The sequence below is a fragment of the Acartia tonsa genome, chromosome 3, assembly GCF_053477335.1.
Source record: "Acartia tonsa isolate MP-2025a chromosome 3, ASM5347733v1, whole genome shotgun sequence".
Lineage (NCBI taxonomy): Eukaryota > Metazoa > Arthropoda > Copepoda > Calanoida > Acartiidae > Acartia > Acartia tonsa.
Window position 1 is genome coordinate 18839288 of NC_137262.1, and position 17546 is coordinate 18856833.

The following is a 17546-nucleotide window of genomic DNA, read 5'->3' on the forward strand; positions in this document are numbered from 1 at the left end:
TTTTTTTTTTTAACTCAGAATAATATCTTAATAAGTTGTAACTATAAACAAATAAAAATATTATTTAGCACCGCCAACTGCCGTTTTACCGCCAAAATTGGCGGTTTCCGTTATTTGTCGTTTTTCGGCGATGGTCAGAAAAGGTATTTTTTTATTATAAAAAATAATAGTTTGTCATAAAATTTGGTTTTCTTAGCTGTAAAATTGGCCACTCTACAGCTGTTTTAATATTTAGCGACTGGCTGCTAAAAAGCGGATAAGGAGCGGTCTGACCGCTATGACTAGAAAAGCAATTCTCTAAAAATACACATGAACAACCAGAAAAAAGTTTTACGTCTCTATCTGTAACAGGAGCCGAGATAGAGGGGGGGTCTGTCAGGGGGTAAAGTAGGGGTTCAGAAGTTTAACTGCCTGTTTTTGCCGGTTTTGGTGCTGGAAGCGCCAATTTTTTTTTAACTGAGAATAATATCTTAATAAGTTGTAACTATATACAGTGAAAAAAGGGACAAAAAAAGATATTTTTTAGGCCTTTTCAAAAGGCAGTTTTGAAATCCCGTTATTTCAAAAAAAAAATTAAAATGCTTAGAGAATGGCTTGGAAGGTGAATTTAGGTGTTCTGCATATTCCAACTTAAACACATAAGGCCTAAGATATGATATCCCAAAAATCTTTTGTCAAAGTCTACTCTACACCTAGCGCTGGCGATTTCATTTTTCACAGGTATAAAATGCATGATTTTAGAAAACTGACTGTGTTCTTGACTGCCCACAGGTAGAATTTTAAAGTTTGTTTCTAGCCATTCTGTGTTGACTTCTGCAAATATTTCAACTTTATTTACACACAGTTTCTTAATTTGTTCAATAGTTTCTTACATCAAAGGTGCGGTAAACCTAAAAAAGAATAGACCATTAGACTAATCCAGATATCCTTTACAATAAATATATGCATTTGATTTAAAATTTAAAATGTTTAAAATTGATAAAAATAAAACTTTTGGAATGATTTTGAATTGAATATTTTTTAGTGACAGAAGGTCAAACTTTATTTGCTTTTGTAAAAGAAATTGATTGAATTTGAATTATTGAAGAAAGAAATTAAAATAAATTGGTTTACAATAATAATTAAACTTACATAGTCTTTCTCAAGCATCTTTTACTTCAACATTTCTTGGCTGTCAACATCAATAACTTCATCACTCATAGCTTCTTCATCATTAATTTCATCATCATCTTTAGTATCATCATCAACTATATCATCATCTTTGGTATCATCATCAACTATATTATCATCTTGATCAGATCATCAGCAATCAACTCTTATCTCATCCTCTAGTACTCCTTTGTCAATGGGTGCTCCTTTGTCAATTGGTGCTCCTTGTCAGCTTGTGATTGTCAGCAGCTGCAGCTCTAAAATAGATATACTTGAGGAGCTGGAAGATGATGATAATGAATCATCAGTTATTTTAAAGACTTGACTTAAGATTCTTTTGTTCAACACTATTAAAGATGACTTAAAGGACTCAATTGTTGATATTGATGAAATTGCTAGTTTCAAGGCTCTTTAAATTTGACTCTTAAATGTATGTACCTTTTTCAAGTGGCAGTTTTGCTTGTAGGCCACTTCTTGCAGGATTCCCTCTCTACTGGGCTGGCTCCACTCCAAGCCACTCCTAAAGATCATCAGATTAGGATTGAATGGATACATAATCATCAGACAATTTAAACTATTCAGTGCCAGATTCAATTTTAAGGAGATCAACTTTGCTTGCATGAATTTGATTGCTTTAAACATCAGATAGCATTAAATTAAACTTTACACACCTGCAAGCTTCCCAACTCAAGCTCAACCCTTGTTTGGTAGGGTGTTGGGGATTTGAGTGCCAGACATTTATCCACAGTTGACCAACTCTAGTGTTGCTTGATCCTCCTCTCTGAACTCTACCAGATCATCTCTGTCAACATCCCATCAGCAGCAACAGTCCTTAACAAGACAAGATCAGGATCAACATCAACAATGCCTCAGCCCCACCTCTCTTGGCTACTGAGCAAATTGTAAAAAAGAGTCAAAATTCTACCTTTTTAAATCTTTGGTTTCTTTCAGATTGTTTCAGACATTCATTTTAAAACACTTAGGATATCTGGAAATAAAATTAACAATTAATAAGGTCTATTCATAGATTATCTTTCCTGCCTATGACTGCTAATTTAAGTTAAGTTAAGGGAATTAAATGCAGCAAAAGCAAAATCAAGAAAAGAATCATTTAGACTTTTACATTTACATATGAATCATTATTATTGGCATCCTATTTACATAAAGCCTTACTCAAGCTAAACAAGTTTAAATAATAATTTCATAACTAAATCTTCTTGATCTTTGGTGGAAATAATCATCTGGAGGATCCTCTTGACAATGGGGACTCTTCTGCCAATGATGATCTAGAAAATTCAGAAGATTAAGGTGAAATTCCATTTTGCTGCTCTAGATGTACATTCTGTACAGACTGGCGCTAGGTCTAGAGTAGGTTTTGACAAAAGATTTTTTGGATAAAATATCTTTGGCCTTATGTGTTTAAATTGAAATATGCAGAAGAGCTGAAAACCTGCACATTACTGAGATATTGTTAAAACCGCCGTGCTACCGTTATCTGTTGATATTTTACATGCCTGGCGCTAGGTCGCCAGTAGAGATAGAGAGCTGAAATTTTGTACATATATTTCTAGGCCCCTAAAGTAACTTTTTAGGTTAGCAGAAGATTGAAATTCGAAAAAGGGTATTTTCATGAAAAGATCTACTAGACATACAATTCATAGTCAATAAAAACATATTCAAATGGGAAATTGATTTTAATTTTACCATTTTTAAAAAAATCCCTCCCTGTCATTTTTATTAAGCTAGAAGTGCAAACTTTTCTAAAGTTATTTTCTAACTTTTCAGAAAAAAATCCCTGTAAACACAATGAAAAGATGTGTATTCATTATTTTTGCAATTTAATTTTTTTTCGGCAAGTAATTCGAATCCTTAAAAAGACGTCGTGAGGTGACATACTTAATTTTCAGTCTTTTTAAAACCATCTAAATTGTCATTTGGTTTGATTTTTGTTTGAAAATCCAGGGATAAAAAGATTTAGGGTAAGGAAATTAAGAAACAATGAAAAGGCAAAAAGCATCCTATAAATACATCCAATGGTAGGTAAGTATGACGTTATTTTTACATGTACATACTATAAAAAGCTTTCTATGCATGATTTAAGACATTTCTACATAGATTTATGATTTTAAAGACAGCCATTCTTTTCAATCCCTGTAGAAAATTGGTGAGCCTGCACGACTTTTGCCAGAGGTTCTAGGTGTAAAACATGTGTTCTTGAAGCAGCGCAGACATATTATATACGGGTTTGAACGTTCATCACATGACGTGCACACGGATTTGTCAGGGGAGCGTCAACTTTGAGGGTGTAGAAAAATACAAGATTTCAATAATAATTTGTCTGCTTTGCTTAATTTTCTAGCTACATTTATTTATCTGCAACAACAAATGTTGTCATTCTTGTTTTTCTAAATTATAGATGTTTATCTCTCTGTAATTTTTATTTGAAAAAAGTTAAATTTTATTTCTATATTATCACGCTTTTTTATTACTCAAAATAGAATTGAAATAAAATCATAAAAGTGTTTTTTTTTAATTGAATTAAAATATAATTCACTAAAACAGTTTTAATTAAAGAAGGAGGATAACATTCATAAAAGCGACACTGTGAAAATATAAGACAAACGATCATTAACACTTGTAGAGTGTCAAAACTGAATATGCATAATATAAACGAATAAGTCTAAACAAAATTGTAAGTAAATTTGTTGCGACGCTTTATAAATTGTACTTAATTACTAGAGGAGTCACCAGGCCAAGTTTAAATTCGATAAGAAAATTCAGCTATCCATTACGGACAGACGGGACGATTATATAGAAAAGCTTCGCTTTTCAAAATAAACTAGGATTCTATTTTTGTGCATAATATAATAATGTGCTAAAATGCTTGATTGTTGTTAACTACGTATAAACCAATAAAGTATTCCAATAAAGAATTTCAATAATATTTATGTAGCCTCAAAGTTGTGGGCAAAATAGTTTTTCTGTAGATTTTATGTAGATTTTATTTTCCTTTTTTAGCTTCAAACTATCTATCCATGCCATTACTATACCCCCCTTCATTTTAAGACCCCTCCATCAATAAAGCAAATATGACCCCCTATGAACTTAAAATTAATTTTCAAGAGGCCTTCTTTATTTTTAAAGTCGGTTAAATCAGGAAAATTAAATTTTGACTGTCTCTTAAATAAATTTATCTTTCAAAAATGGTTTTAAACCTATTAAATGAATTATCCATAAAAAATGGCTGAAAATATTAATCTAAATTTTGGTTAAAAGTAGTGGAACCGTCCGAAATATTTTTTAGAAAACACACCACACAAACTCACACGTACAGACATTCTCACTTGTCAAATACACACACATACACACACACACACAAGCACAAGCACAAAGATGAAAAGTTTCAACAATTTCTTCCTAGTACGAACCGCGCTGCCATTGGTTAATTTTCCGCCAGTTCTCGCCTTCTCATTGGTTGATACATGGCGGCAAAATATTTTCTGTCACTCGCGCGTTTTTTTCTCTCTCCTTTTCTACCCCTCGTCTTTTTTCTTCTTTTTCAATATCTGACTTTTTCTCCCCTTCTCCATGATTTTATCTTCCTGTATATTCTCAAAATAAGATTAGGAAGTGAGCGTGTGTGTGTGTGTGTGTGTATGTGTGTGTGTATGTACATATATATGAGTCATTTATGATTACTTTGAAAATACAAATTTAAGTAATGCAATAAGAATGACTAAATTAGACTTTCAGAAAAACTAAATATTAGGATATTTCATGTAAACGTTGCTATACTTTAGTTTTAGATATTCAGTCAGTTATATGATTCTGACGTTACATCAATAATTGGGGTACACAGGAATTTTACAGGTTGCTATCAACCTTGTGGAGCTGAGAAAAGGGGTAAGAGAGGCCTCCTCCCAAATTTTCATTTAAATAGGGGTGGTGACACCACTTTTCCGCACGCTTTACCTATACAAATTCAAATTTTAATTAGATGTTATTGTTATTAAAAATACTATATACTTTGATAAAAGCTGTCCTCAAATTATGAATGATTGCTCTTGTTCTAATTACTGAAGATAGTACGTCTAATTTATTTTATAAAGTAACTAGCGGCAAGAGGTTTGATCAAACCAATTTTTCGTATTTAAGATTTAAAGGAAAATTTTTAAAAAAATTTAGGGGGGGAGAAATTTTTTTTTTGGGGGGGGGGCTAGTCGACCCCACTATTTAAATTTTAGTTTGAAAAAAAAATATTTTTTTTGGGGGGGGTATTTTTATTTTTTTAGGGGGGGGGGTGTCCCACCCCCCAAGAAAATAGTTATAAACCTTCCCGGGACCTATGAGAAGCTACCCTGTAAAGGAGAACCCGATCGGTTCAGAGGTTAGCGAGATCCTTCGCTACAAACAAACAGACAGACAGACAGACAAACAAACAAACAGACAGACATCGTTCTACTTTGTATTATAGATAAATAATATGAAAGGCCTTTTTTTCATGAATTTTATCAACATTTTTTTCAATGTTAATCAAAATTGAACTAATTTAGACAATATATAAAGATTTTCTTTATCTTAAATTACAAGAAAAAAATTGCATCAGTTGTTTGAGTAAAGGCTTATATAATAAAGCTGAAATTTGAAACAGTGCTTTAGCTTAAAGATAACTGAATGAACCCTTGACCGAACCTTGAAAAGAGTTATTGCCTTGGGAACACGAATGATTTAACCATCATTGTCCCATCCCTGTATCCCAAATTATGTTTGACCAATAGTTTGGGCAATTATTTTTTTGTGTGCAAATAATTGCTTTTTCATTGGGGTAGGAGGGTAATTTTCACAATGTATGATGTTTGTTTTAGAACCAAAAAAAACTACCCAATTCTAAAATTTCTTTAAATTAACTAGTGGTTGAACCCTATCATCTAAATTATGCAGAAAAATTGTCAAACCAAATCTAGACCTTTGGTTCAGTGGTTAGCAAAATGTCTACGGACAAATAAAAACTACTTTATAAAATAGGAAATGGAAGTTGTGACTCGTCCACCACTATTGTAAGCCTATAATATTTGACATAAATCATATAAATGTAATCCTTCTATTTTATAAAGTAGTAAGGTTTTTTTTCTGTAGCTTAAGATTTCGATAACTAATGAAGCGTTTGAGTTCTTCATTTAATTTAAGCTTCTTATACGTCCCTGGATGGATTAAGAATATTTAATTTGTATATCTTAGTTTTGTTTTAGGCTATTCTACATACATTCTTTACTCCTTTGAATAGATATTTAGCTCCTAAATGACGGGAGTGCAGCCGCTAGTATTTATACAAAGGTACAAGTTTAACAGGACTGAGGTTGTATATTTGACGGAAACTGGTGTTTAACAATTACATGTACACTAACAAGGAAAAAATGAAAGGTAAAAGATCTACATATTTACCCTATTTCATAGGAAGAAAATACTATTTGATATATTACCGGGATGTTATTATATGTTAACCGGGTGTATGACGAGCAAAATATACTGAAAATAATTAATCCACAAAAAATCTTATAAACAATATCGAACAAGGGTAACTATTTATATCCAGTAATAGCTTAACATGTTAAAATTATTATGCTCCTTACTATTTCTTATTTTTGTGTTGTTGAAAGTTTAAAGAATATGCCTAATTTGAAGTCGTATGTTTGCTTAATGTTTTTACACTTTAGGTAGACTGGTAAAAAATATTATTTATTTTATTTTATACCAAATATTATAGAATAGGTAAATAATTACTTTTCTAGTATGGCTTTGAAATTTTTTACTTTAATAACGCGGAAAGCAATGAATAACTATAAAACTTTTGAAAAATGTTCAATTCTAAGATTTTGGTTTCTTTTAGATGAATAACTGGTATTCACCAAGAAAATAATTTTGAACAAGTCTATTTTTTGTGATTCTTGGAGTTAAAGACTCGTGCTTTGTTTTTAACATAAGGCTGTTTCAAAAATCAAATTAGATATAAAAATCACACTAGAAAATAATAATTTCTAGGTACTTAATATTCTGTGATTTAAGATTTAAAATGTTTCAATAACTAGGAATAATGTTAAATTTGACGGAACAAATGAGAAACAGGAACCGGAAAATACCTTTTTCACTCTCTTACCCTTTCCTGTTCAACCTGCAAAACTCCTTTATAATTCGTTTTGTTCGATCCTATATCATAATTCTTAGTAGTGTTATTACAAGTGGCGTGCAGAGATTTTTACCCCTTAGGGAAAAAAAGAGACATGCCTTTCTAATTTCAAAATTAAGGAGGGTTATGAAATTTCCCTTTTACACGCATATGTTTATTTTTATTCTTACTTTAGGCTGTTTTTAAAAGCGAAGCTTTTCTATAATTAGGGTCGGTCCGTCCGTCCGTCCGTACGTACGTCCGTCACGGATAGCTTACTTTAGGCTGTTTTTAAAAGCGAAGCTTTTCTATAATTAGGGTCGGTCCGTCCGTCCGTCCGTCCGTCCGTTTGTCCGTCACGGATAGCTTTTTTCGTTAATTTAGACATGTTAGAATTGTCCTATCGATTTCAAATTTTGCATGGTGATTCCTTTAGTAGTTAGGTACGATTTAGAAAGCGTAGCAACTCTATAATTATTACTAAAATGTCCGTACGTCCATTTTAAACATGTTGCTTTTTTTACTTTTTTAAATAGCTTTTTTCGTTAATTTAGGCATGTTAGAATTGTCCTATCGATTTCAAATTTTGCATGGTGATTCCTGTAATAAACATGTTGATTTTTTTTTACATTTTTAACAACAAATTTGTATGTGACCTAATAATCCGATTGGTCTGATTTTTGGTATGCTGATTCCTGGGACAACAAAGTACAATATTATAAGCGAAGCCACTCTATAACCAAGTCCTAAAAATGTAATTATGTCCATAATCATTGTCCTGTATCAAGCAGTTTTTCAACAAATTTACTTACAATTTCGCTTTGACTCTTATACATTCGAATTCTGATTATTCAGTTCTGACATTATACAAGTGTTAATGTCCGTTTGTCTTACCGTTTCAGAGCTTCGCTTTTATGGATGTTGTCATCCTTGTTTTTATTAAACTTGACTGTCGAAATGAATATCAGACAGATAAGCTCATTTAGCTTCAAGTCAACCTTATCACACAACTTTCAGATTATAAAATAATTGTGTATACATATATACAAAAGAGCTTTAAGAAACGAATACTGCGCTGCTACATTTTTGTAAGTTTTCTTACTTGTTTATTTTTTTATTTGTCCTCTAATAAACAAATCTTGTACATTAGCTCTTTTTGTTATATTTGTATGTCTTACCTTTTCTGGTACAATGAAATTTAAAAAAAAAACTACTTTAATACAAATACCCTTTATTGTTTTGGTATGTGTATTAGATTGTTATTGAATTGTTAATTTGCAAATAACATTCCCCCATAAAATGATGTTTCGCTTATGTGTGTGTGTGTGTGTGTATGTGTGTCCTAAAGATCTCGAAAGCGACTGGACAAATCCTTAGAGTAATGAACTAAGGAAGGTTTTAGGCGAATCCCATTATTTTTTTTCTTCGTTTATTACAAAAGGAAATTATTTAACTAGGATAGAATAATGGGGCGAAGCCACTAGTTTGATAAAAATCCTACTGTTTTCATTCAACAATGACTTGAACTATATCCACATATCCATAATATAACAATAATTATATAATATATATAAAAGGAAATCGGAATTTGAATCAAATTTTTCTGAAATATTTTCACAAAATCTAAAATTTGAAATTCCACTCTTGAAATTCCAAATGGGTGTTAGTTGCAGTTTTAAGGATTTTCTGTGTGTGTGTGTGTGTGTGTGTGTCAGTGTATTCAGGGGTATTGGGAAATGACACTGGCTAATTTTGAATGTTTTTTTCTTTAAGAAAAGTATATAGTTTGAAATCTATTATAGAATAGATTTTCAAATTTTCCTTAGCCTCTATTTATTTTTCAATTTTATATTTTACATATTCATATATTTGTGTACCGATGTATGTATGTATTGTATATGTGTAAGTGTGTGTGTGTATGTATTTCTGAATATGGTGGTAAATATTGTTCGGAACCGGACCCATATTTCGGGATACTCCCTAACAAATGAAAGTTGAATCAAGGTTTTTGAATTTGGTACACAAATGGTTTAAATTTAGTTTTACTTCGTGTAAAATCTTAAATTGCTGCTATATAGGCAAACACATCAACCCTTTAATTAAATTTTTTTCTTTAGAAAGTCATAATAGTATATATGGTGATGAGTTTCACATGTAAATGGGGCCATGCATTTCTCTTGCTAATATTGATGGTAAACAAGACAAACCATCAGTAGGTACCTTTTTGACGTAATTGAGCCTGTTAGTAAACAGGCAAGGTACAAAGACATTTTTTCCAGCATCTTGGGAAAAAAAGAAAATAGTAAAGATGGCTAAACCGGTGCTTGCTTACATGTAAAGACCGGAGCACCGAAAACCCCCCCCCCCCCGCTTAGTTTTAAAATTTTGCGCAAAATTAAAACCTTTTACTGGCCAAAGTCAATAAATAAGGAAATTATGCCCCAAAACATGAATATCCCTGTAATAAGGTTTCCCCTCTGGTATACTGGATTTTCTTGATTTACCTCACTCAACTTTCTGGCGTGTGTACAGTGAAAAAACTACCCCCCCCCTTATTTTTGATTTTCTTCAAAATTAAGGGGGGGGTTAAGTCTTTGCCTTGCTGAGCTTTTTTCCTCCTTGCCGTTTTCCAGACATTAAAAAACTACCCCCCCCTTATTTTTGATTTTTGTCAAAACTAAGCGGGGGGGGGGGGGGGGGGGTTTCGGTGCTCCAGTCTACCACATGTAAGCAATTACCGCTAAACCTCTTTTTCGAAACCTTGGTTTATTCTTTAAATATGGTTGCTCTTCTAAAACACATTGCCTTAGTCTGTATGTAGAAAAGATGGATTTGAAAAAAATGATTTTAAAATTAGGGAAAGTTTAGAAGTATCTTTGGTTGGCTTCAAGCTATTTTCCTACCCATCCTCGTTTGGAAGCAAAGTCCCCAGATGCCGAGGGAGAAGCCATTGGTTTGCAATATTATGTTACATAGCTTGTAGTTAATCTACAATATACACTTGTATGTTCAATTTTCTTAGTTTTTGAAGATTTTTAAAGGAACTATCTCCCTCTTTGAGCATTTGAACCAATTAAGAACCATAATGGAAATATAATCTCAAAAAAAAACATAAACACCAAACTGCTTAAATATAAAATATAATTATATAATTTTTTAATTAAAGAGTTTTAGTAAAAAAAATCTGAATAATTGTAAGTCTACAATTTTCGACATTTGATGTGTTATTTGAATAGCATCGGAAATCCGAATCTTATTGTCAATTTTGACTTACAGATATGACCTCGCTATATAGCAGATTCGCTGTTAAAAAGCGAGTATGCAAATCATCTCTCAACCATTAACACATTTGTTTTGTACCATGTGTACAAACTAGAAAAAACATTGGAGACCGCCTGAAATATTTTACAAGTTTGTACAGCAATCCTAATGTACTCAAATTTTGTTATTTCATCGCTTTAGTTTTAGCTTTGTTATTGTAAGTACAGAATACTGTAGCTTTTTTGTTCAGCTGTTTTATAAGATTCTAATGAACAGTTACAGACAGAAGGTAGACAATGAGAGAAATGACAAATAGATTTAGAAGAGTATTTACATTAGATAAATCGACAGACAGACAGACAGACATACACAAGGAATACTTAGACAAGATTTTAATTATCAGTGGGACATATTTTTTTATAATTTAGAAACTAAGTATAAAAAGCTGTAGAATGTATACAAATAAGTCTGAACGGCCAGATTTGTTGGATGAGTAAAAAGGCTGAACGTTTAAACCATTATGATAAAAATCATGCACTCTTTTTGTGAATGGTTTTAGTTGGTTTTGTTTTATTTTTATTCTAATTGTGGCTTCGCCTATAGTATAGTGATTAGAGTATTCTTCGTTTCATAACAGAAACTTTGGATGTTGCTGTGCTACTTAAGAGCTCTAAACAGTCTGAAGGATTTTGCTTGTGTTTTTTTCATAAGTTTTTTAAGTTTTTTTTATTTAGGATTTGTTTTTAAAAGAGGGCTGTTGTAAGATTGTTTATCCCTAACGAAAATTACTTAACTTCTAAAATTGTAATATATTGATACTGACTTATGACGACCTATTCTTAACAGGCGCATAGGTTTTGGCATTACCGAGATATTTGCAACAAATAGGCAGCAAGTTATAATTTATAAAAAAGTAAGGAATTCATGTTGGCACTGTTACACATATTATGCTTTTATAAACAAAAAGTTTGAAATCAGTAGACCTCTCAATCAGACAGGGATGTTACATCAGATGAAAAGTAATTTTCCTCCTAAAAATTAATAGATGCCTTTTTTATATCATTATTAACACGTTATTACATATATTGTATTAGGGCTTTTGTGTGTCCTTCAAAATCTTGCTGACCATTAAAGCATCCGACTCAACTTTAGAGAAGATCCATGGGATGGTTTTAGGATATTTTCTCCGTTCTCCTACTTCCACCTTTAGATAGGAAATATCTACAAGTTACAAAAGGAAAAGCTTTAACAATTCTTAACAATTTACGATAATGAGACGGTAGTGCTGTTGTATTTTGTTTATAATTTTTTTGACTTACAATAAAGATGAAGGCAAATAAATTGTTGTTTAAGTGCCATATCCCTTGTCCGTGGCCCAGGAATGATCCGCCAATATGTTTGTTGTTCACCGAGCATTTTTGTCCAACTTTTTATAGGCTCACTGATTTGGATGCTGATTTGAATATGTGGCAACATCCACCCACGTGTTAGTGGACACCCAACACAATCACCTCTTTTTTTTATATTTTTTATTTCAAAGTGGACACCCAACACAATCACCTCTTTTTTTATATTTTTTATTTCAACATTATTATTTAGAATAAAACAAGGATGACAACATCCATAAAAGCGAAGCACTAAAACGGCGGTGGGACAAACGGACATTAACACTTATATAATGTCAGAACTGAATAATCAGAATATAAATGTATAAGAGTCGATGCAAAATTGTAAGTAAATTTGTTAAAAAACTGCTTGATACAGAATAATGTTTATGGACATACTTACATTTTTAGGACTTAATTATAGAGTTGCTTCGCTTATAACATTGTACTTTGATGTCTTAGGAATCAGTATACAAAAAATCAGATCGATCGGATAATTAGATCATATAAAAATTTGTTGTTAAAAAAGTAAAAAAATCAACATGTTTAAAATGTACGTACGGACATTTTGGTAATGATTATAGAGTTGCTACGCTTTCTAAATCGTACCTAACTACTACAGGAATCACCATGCAAAGTTTGAAATCGATGGGACAATTCTAACATGCCTAAATTAACGAAAAAAGCTATCCGTTACCGACCGACGTACGGAGTGACGGACGGACGGAAGGACCGACCCTAATTATAGAAAAGCTTCGCTTTTAAAAACAGGTATGTACCAGCCTTTGCGGTATGTATGAATGTAAGTCAGTTTTCTCTATATGCATGTGTAATAAAAGTATAATTAAAGATACTCTGAATGACCAAACAAATTTTTAGAGTAGGTATATGTAATACCTCTAATGCGTTATGAATTTTATAAAAGCCACACAGGGTTAGGTAGGGGTAGTCTTTAATTGAAAATAATTTTCGGAGTGGGGTTGGGGGGGGGGGGGGGGGAATTGGAGTATCTCTCTAATCTTTGAGGGAACATACTGAATATGTTTGCATGCTGTTGTACAATAATACATCTTTTAAATACATATGTTTGTTTTATGCATACTTCTTAAGACAGCAAGAAGATTGAAAATAATTTTCTGCCTTGAAAAACATTTCACCAACCCTTAGAAAAAATTTACAAAATTCTAAAATCGGCTTTTTTCTGTAATAAGAATATATGTATAAATATGTTATATATCAACCATATTTTAGGTATAAAAGAATTGTAAGATCGATATAAAACTAAATTGTCACCATAAGGTCCGATAGGTTTATTAACAGTCTTTTTAAATGTTTTTGTATTTTATTTATTATATAAATCATTAAGGTATTGTTTGTTTGTCCGTTAAGATTTCGCTCATCACTGAGCTGATTGGGTACTCAATCTTGGATAAGCTTTACATAGGTCCCAGGATAGTTTTAGGATTTTCTATTTCTAATTTAAGGTCCTAGGTTTTAGACATTTTTGCTTACTCCCATGTATTTTCGATTTACACATAAAAAAAAAGTTGCAAAATCTAGACGTACTTATATTTACATACATACATTAATAACCAAAGAAAAGCCTTTCTTTTCATATCATGCAAATGCTTTTACACCAGTTTTTGATCTCATAAAATTTTGCTTTTGTCTGCATAAAATTGCTTTAAACATTTTTAATTCCAAAAACAAGGATGACAACATCCATAAACTTCATGAATTTATTCATTTTGACAAACATAAAAAAATGTTTTCAATACGAAGATATATGTATCTATCTTGAAATAAGTTGGTATGTTAACCCAAAAGTAATTTTATCTAATTGGATGGTTATAAGTTATACCTTACTAAAGGGATACTATTTGTTAATGGTATATACATAGAAAACTAAAACTGAAATGTATAAAGTCTATGATTTAGAATTACAAATAATACAGGAATATGTGTAATGTATGAAAGATATTATATATAATATTAAATTTATTTCACTGTAAATTTTTTATTTCTTTAACTATTTCAACATAACTGTAATCAATTTGTCATTAAAAAAATAATATTTTAGAAAAGCCACTTATTAAATGTTACATAAACTATTAAAACTGTAAATCGACTAAATTAAAGGCAGGGCGTTTTTTGGAAGTGTTACACCCCCATGGCTTACACCACTCTGGCAAATATCTGTGTACGCTTTTAGTCCTAATGCTTCAATAGATTTGCTGGAACATTTTGGGTAAAAATAACTTTAATTTATTGTTCTATTCCTTCATCCCTGGACCTAAGAAATTATTTAAGCAGGGCGTTGTCTGGTAAACTAAGTATTTTTAGCTAAGATTGTATTTTCAACCATTACCCTGGATAACTTTTAGTTTAATATCCAAATTGTATATAGACCCTGGGGAGGGTGGGGACACTGAAGATAAATTAATTTACGACCCTTTCTTTCCTTCACCATTTACCAGCTGGAAGTGGATTTTCTTATAAAAGAATAATTTGTTTTTCATTGTCTATACCTACACAGTAAGAGTGCATTATTATAAAAACAGATAATGTTTAATTTAACCCACTTACCCTTAACAGAAATTAATCATTATCATATTTCCATTTCTTCATGCGTTTTTTAAGTGCTGTGAATTACATCATGTACAATTTTACCATATACCACTAAAAATAATTCATAACATTGACATATGTTTAAAAAACATGAGTAAATAAATTATTAAAAGGACAAGCTGTATTTAAATATTAAAAGTTGTTCTTCATTAAAAAGTTTGGCAAATTTATAGTAACTACTATATTGTTCTTTTAAATATCAATGCATTAAACCCAAAAATTATAATTACAAAATATTTTAAATTGATAAAACTATACTTCTAGATTTAATTATTTACCTAAAAAATCAAAAAAAGTTAAAGAAGTAGAGAGTCTTTTTAAGTTGATGTGTTGATTTATGATCAAATATTCAATTGTTGAGGCACTTTTATATTTAGTTTATTAAAAGCGCAACTTTTCAATAATTAGGGTTCATTAGTACATCCATCCGAATGTAAATCATTTACTTTTTTGTTTAACAATTTTATTGATTTTAAACATAAATTCCTAAAAATGAAGTCCAACATCAATATGTATAGTGATTTATTAACAATACCTGCTACAAATTGAGGCCATCTGTTTGTTCACCGTTTAAATTTCAAACTTAAATTAACAGTTTTTCAATTATTCTTACTAAATGATACTTAAATATTTAAACATGACAAAAATATTGATAAACTGCTGTGCTGTTTATCGACATGAATAACCATGTTTTATTTAGTTTACCCAGCATGTTAATATTTTATTATTGATTAATTAATTACATGTAAAATTAGTAATTTTAGCTGTTAACACCTTTTTTTATTGGCACTTTTGTAAACTTTATAAACTCTCCTGTTGAACTTTGAGTTGTTTCGTTTACATACGATACAAAATGTTTCTGACGACTAAAGGGAATCTTGCTATAAAGTCAATTGTTGAAATTTTGCGTAATTTACTTGTTAAATTTTGAGAAATTACCCTAATAATAACATTATGATTATAGTCATATGTTAATATGATAACAGTACAAAGGTTTGAGAAATAAATTAGCTTTGTTGCTGAATAAATAACTTATCAAATAAATTTAGATAAATATCGAATCTTTTTTTTTATGAAAAAAGTAATTTAGAATAATTCGATTTTAGATGTTTTTAAACAAACAAAAAGATGATTTCGCACATTAGAATTGGAGGCAGGATTAAATTCCCTATTGCCATATCTCCCTTAGTAACCTTGATTTGATTTATATAAAGATAAATAATAGTTAAAATATTATAACTAAAAACTCTAGTGTATAAAATACATAAAAATTTGTTTATTCATGAGATTCTATAATCTTTATTTCACACTGTAAAAAATGATTCCTTAAATTAAAGTTTTTTTTAGTAGTAATTCTTGCAGATTAATACCCTACAAATTTGAATACTAAAAAATGCAATGCATAAAACTTTAAGTTTAATTTACCAAAGTTTAAGATTACAAAAACTCACGTAAGGTAAAAGCTTTGCAGTGTGTGTAATATTAAAGAGCATACAGCCTATTTAATATATTTAGGGCTTGGCAGCAGCAGTCGAGCCTAGCAATTTTTGACAATCTTCATCAACCTAAATTGGAATAATTTGCAGCTTAAGGTGATAAAATAATATTCTAAAAAAAATCGCAGCCGAGCCATATCCTTTTCCAACAATCTGTAGTTGCAGACGAACTTCTCAGTTTAATGGACGGCTGCCGAGCCTTGAATATGTTGAAGGATTTTAGCCAATCTGTTTTCGTGCCTCAACAATTATTATGCTGGAAAAGTGTGTCTTTCAACTTAGATTATTTATTTCTTGGAGCGGAAAATACACCATAAATTCAATGGGTTTAAATTTCTGTCAGGAATAGATAGGCATCAGACATTTCTTACACAGATTCTACTGATCAATGAGTAACGAACTTAACAGCCTGTCAGTCCATTGCGCTATGGAGATTTATAAAATATTTACTCTTCTGTTATATGTAAGAGAATTAATACATCTTTACTTCTATGCCATCAAAACAAATACAGCGTATGCGCCACTATCTATTTTAAAAATATACAAAAACATGCCGGACATCAACGTTAATTGAGAATTCAATTGATACGTCTACAATATTTGTTTTCATTATATTCACTGATGAAAGTTGTCTTTCTTGTTTAGTTTTGCAATGGCTTCTAAAATTCAAATTCTAATGTTCACCATTTTTAACCCTTTGTAGAATTAAATAGCCTGCATGGTTATTAGATCTTTTCATGAAAATACCCTTTTTCGAATTTCAATCTTCTGCTAACCTAAAAAGTTACTTTAGGGGCCTAGAAATATATGTACAAAATTTCAGCTCTCTATCTCTACTGGCGACCTAGCGCCAGGCATGTAAAATATCAACAGATAACGGTAGCACGGCGGTTTTAACAATATCTCAGTAATGTGCAGGTTTTCAGCTCTTCTGCATATTTCAATTTAAACACATAAGGCCAAAGATATTATATCCAAAAAATCTTTTGTCAAAGTCTCCTCTAGACCTAGCGCCAGTCAGTTTTCTAAAATCATGCATTTTATACCTGTGAAAAATGAAATCGCCAGCGCTAGGTGTAGAGTAGACTTTGACAAAAGATTTTTGGGATATCATATCTTAGGCCTTATGTGTTTAAGTTGAAATATGCAGAACACCTAAATTCACCTTCCAAGCCATTCTCTAAGCATTTTAATTTTTTTTGTTGAAATAACGGGATTTCAAAACTGCCTTTTGAAAAGGCCTAAAAAATATCTTTTTTTGTCCCTTTTTTTACTGCATTTAGTTACAACTTATTAAGATATTATTTTCAGGTAAAAAAAAATTGTCGCTTCCAGCACCAAAACCGGCAAAAACAGGCAGTTAAAGGGCGAATATAGGTTGGATATGATATGAGCTTATATCAAAGGTGCAAGTAAATACATTATGAATAACTCAAGCAAATAAAGATATTCCATTGGATAAGG

The 17546-nt window shown here is 31.0% G+C and overlaps 1 long non-coding RNA gene across 1 annotated transcript; it reads right to left on the reverse strand.

Moving 5' to 3' along the window:
* Positions 1-756: 756 nt before the first annotated feature.
* Positions 757-1950, reverse strand: LOC145315142 (uncharacterized). Its single transcript, XR_013877957.1, has 3 exons — positions 1588-1950; positions 1132-1406; positions 757-890 (listed from the first exon to the last, which is right to left on the reverse strand). It is a non-coding gene; the product is annotated as an uncharacterized LOC145315142 (long non-coding RNA).
* Positions 1951-17546: the final 15596 nt, after the last annotated feature.